This window comes from Apium graveolens, unplaced genomic scaffold (genome assembly GCF_009905375.1).
Source record: "Apium graveolens cultivar Ventura unplaced genomic scaffold, ASM990537v1 ctg7290, whole genome shotgun sequence".
NCBI classification, from domain to species: domain Eukaryota; kingdom Viridiplantae; phylum Streptophyta; class Magnoliopsida; order Apiales; family Apiaceae; genus Apium; species Apium graveolens.
This window is the reverse complement of record NW_027420202.1, coordinates 100,726-105,128: the sequence shown is the minus strand read 5'-3', so window position 1 is coordinate 105,128 and position 4,403 is coordinate 100,726.

Genomic DNA, 4,403 nt, shown 5'->3' with positions numbered 1-4,403 from the left:
CTTCTATTTTTATAGGAAAGTTTGATAATAATATCACCATGAACTATCTTCTAGTTTCCTCATTCTTTATCGTTAACATAGCCAGTAATTTCAAGCATTTTTTTAAATCTGTAAAAAACCAACTAGATAATAGTAATATTTTTACCGTTCTCCGTGAAATTTTGTGTTCCAAACATATAACGTAAGAGGGGTTGGTAGTTTCATCATCCTCTGGGCAAGGTGTCAATTTTAGAATTTTATTGATATTGACCAAAAACTCATTTACATTTCAAACCAATGATGCTAGTAAAGTATGAACAAAGTATAAGGACATAATAAAGTAGATGTCACATAATAACACACATTTAGAGATATTCACATCAATTCGGTAAGTAGAGATTCTTAAATTTTTTGGCATCCCAACTTCGGAAACAAAGCTCCAATTTGTCTTTATATTGGCATTTAAACCCCAACATCACTTAAAATTAAGTACTCCACACAAAAATTAAGCAATATAGTTGCTTTGGAGTATACAATATGAAGTCAGGGAAAAATATCATGACTGCTACCATATGAGGCCAAAGTATACAACATCAATTCTAGACCATACCGTTATTGCTTTTCACATCAGAGCATACCGTTATTGGTTTTCACATCATAACAAGTAAACTAAGAGAGCATCATTTTACATTAGTTTATTAATATATCAATGACTAAATGTGTGTGCTAATCAACACATCTCATAAATAAGCATGAGTCCAAAACAACATTTACAGTTTACCAAAAATACAGATTTAGGAACTTATCTCCTAGAAAAGTCCTACTCCAAGCATGATAATATAGTTAGAAATGCATTGAAATATAAGTTAAAATATTGACACATTTTGTAAGCTAGTACCACTTGAAGAATAAATAAAAAACGCCTACCACCCTGCAGCAAACATCTCTCTTGCCAACTAGCACTTTCTCCTGGACTACTTCAGACTTCACAATCCTTTGTCCAATTACATGCACTATGTAATCCATGCCTCTTTGGTAGTAGTTTACCATTGTCTGATACAGGTATTGAGAGAACCACACCATAACATACAAAGGAAACATTGTTTTTTTACCTTTGATCACCTAATAAGAAAAGAAAAGACAACTAATTAGTTAACGCATAGAGAAAGTGCAAAGTCTTCCACCGCGGGTCACTCAAAATTAGTTATACCAACTAATTTAGTTACTACTTTTTAACTCAGAAATAAAAGCAACGATAGAGGTATACTGTAATTGCTTTTTTACATTAACTAAGAGCATATTTTGTACTTAAAAAATACATATTATAGATATACCCCCCCCCCCCGTCTCATATGTAACCATAAATCCAAACGATAAAATCCTAAAATAAGTACTTATCTAACTTCCAAAAAAACAATGTCTTCTAGTTGCAACTTATTAGTTTACATTTAAACAATAAATATGACTCCTTAGGAAAAGTCACAACTCAAAAGCTTGAAATGAAGTGTGGTGATTCCTAGGACAAAATTTGTTATCTCAAAAGTATAGTAAATGGAATCCTTCGTAATAATACTACTACTTAAAGACAACACATCCTAGGAAAAACGGTTATAGATTTGCACCAAGCATTCCTCTCACCAACTAATACATTCTTCTAGACAAGTTTAAAGATCTGCAACCTATTACATGCAGTATATAACCCCCCCCCCCCCAAATCCATGTGAAGGCATTAACAAATTCAACCTTTTACTCAACCAGATTACAGAAAACAAGTACATATAGATTCAGGAAACTGAAACCAGCAAGACAATGGATACAGTAGCAGGTCACATGTTACTTCAGTATGCATTTGATAGTAGTTTATCAATGTCTGATATGGAAATAGAGAGAAGGCCATACCATCGCAACTGCAGCTGCGCGCTGCACAAGCAAAAGATGTACGTGGTAAAGCATGCTTTCAACACAGGAATGTTGCTTTTTCTAAGAACAGTCATGGATTCATTGTTCCATGTCTGTAGCTGCTCCAGAGAGCTTGACTCAATCTCTAATTACCTGTGAATTTTCAGGTACAAACAAAGAAAAGGATGGATTTTTATTACCTTCAGACAAAGGAACACGTAGAATCATTAGGTAGATGATAAAATCTCTTCAATTTTAGTTTCCGTAGAACTAGAGAGTACTTCTGTAAATTTACATATCCACAAAGTACTCAAACTCCTTTATGGACTAATCATGATATAAAAAACTAGTTTTTTTATTATCCATTGGAGTACAATTTGGTGCAGATGCGATTATGTTGGGTTTCAATCACATTGTTATTGAGACAGCTACCTGTTTTTTGTCAACCTCAAGATGCACTGATGCATAGGTTCATAACATAATTTATAGTCTGTTCGTTTAATGGTTATTGAAAAACTCCGTCAACTAAAAGACAATAGTAAGTTCATGTCAACATATAGTAAATGCCTTTTTCTTCAGCATTGCAAATCCATGTTCAGATCCTATATCAAATAAGAAAATTTCAGGAATTTGCAGTAATGGTACAATTTGGAAACCACCAGCATCTACGGGTATTTACTTTAATGTGCCTATGTAACTTGGTAACAATGTGGTTATGTGTCAGTAGTAGTACACAACATGCAGAAGAAACATTTTTTCTTTGTTTTTTTTCTGAACTGACTTTGTTAACATTATTTTTAGATCTTTGAGCATCAAATAAGAATCAAAAGGCTAGGAGTAAACTAATGTCTTTAGGGGTACAAAAAAAATTCGTTAGTCTTCTTTTTTCGTCTTCTACCCCCGGTCACTTATATATGACTGGAGTATTTAGAAACAAGCAAACCATATTTTTTGGCTTATACTAAATAGTAAAATTTGGGAAATTAACAAATTAAGAAATGTAGGAAATTTATAATTTTGAAAAGGAAATGTGCTTATATAAGATAGTTAAAAAGGTAACTAGTCATGGTGGATTACATGCAAAAGAATTTTTTAGAACTATCAGTACCTAATAAGAAATTAAGATTATAAGAATCAGAAAAGACAACCAAAAACTTGTTGGTAAGGCTATAAGGATTTTGCAAGTCTTTTTTTTGTGTACCGTCCCAGGTCACTAAAAATCAATTAAACAATAGAAAACCTTTTTTTTTAAGTTTTAATTTAATAGTTTGCAAATTTGTAAAGAATAGAAATACGGATATTACTACGTAAATTTTCATAGCAACTTCAGAAAAAGACAAACCTGCCTTTAGGTTCAGAATTGAAGAAAGCAGATTAGGTACATTCTACGAAGCTTGATTGAGTACCAGCATTATCTATGAAGGTCAAAGATTGAAAAATTTACGAATACTAAAACTCTAAAAGTATATCATCCGCACTACAAAGGAATGATATCAGTGGAGTAGAGTGTCTTAGGGCAGTAATAAAACTATAATTCTAGAACATACTGCTATAGACTGTTAGAGATACAGATCAATGAAGTGCATGTAATTTCGTTGTTCATCTAAGATGCCGTTATTGATTTTACATATTTATTATCTAAGAGTGTGTACTTTCAAAACATAGCTTCGAGTTCTTTGGTCATACCCACCCATCTCACACAGAACCATGAATCCAAAACAATAAAAAATCTGAAAAAAAGAGATGCTTTGTTAACTTATAGTATATAACAGTTTATGTCTTTAAGTGCAACCTTTTGTTTTACTATTACACTAAGAATTTGATTCCTTAGGAGATGTCACTAGTGGGAAGCTTTCAAAAGTAGTTGGAGATTCGTAGATGAAAAGTTGTTATTTCAAACGTAGTACTAGATGAATTCCTTGGAACATAATACCACTAAAAGACAACAATTTTTAGGAAGAAAAGGTTATCACTTTGCACCAAACATTTCCCTCGCAGCACTTGAGTCCCATTATTCATGCAAAGGCATCAAGATATTCAGACTTAAACTCAAGTACTGTAAAACCAGTTGACGGCTATGCCATGCAATGACATAATTATACATCAGATAATAATTTTAGGAATTCCGGTCACAAATAGAGAAGTCTATATTGTAGGATAACAGTTTATGTCCACATGTGGAGTGGAATCTTCTTTGAAAACTAAGAATTCTGCTATTACTGTTCAAGTCATTGATATAGTAGTCTTTCCAGGCATGACAGCTAAGGTAAAAAAACAGATCTCAAGCATAAAAAACAAGGACTAACTTACCATAATCAAGCCAAACCACTCATTTTATAATATTTGGATACATAGAGAGTATATTTAGGTTATAACAAAGAAAAGGAATTCACCAAAAATAAACGAAACACGCTTTTCGTAATACTAGTATGATATCCTAATAAGCATAAAAACACAAAGTACCTTGGTCGAAACGTTAAATAACTAACTGAATTTGGCATTTTTCTCCTAAGTCCATTCACACT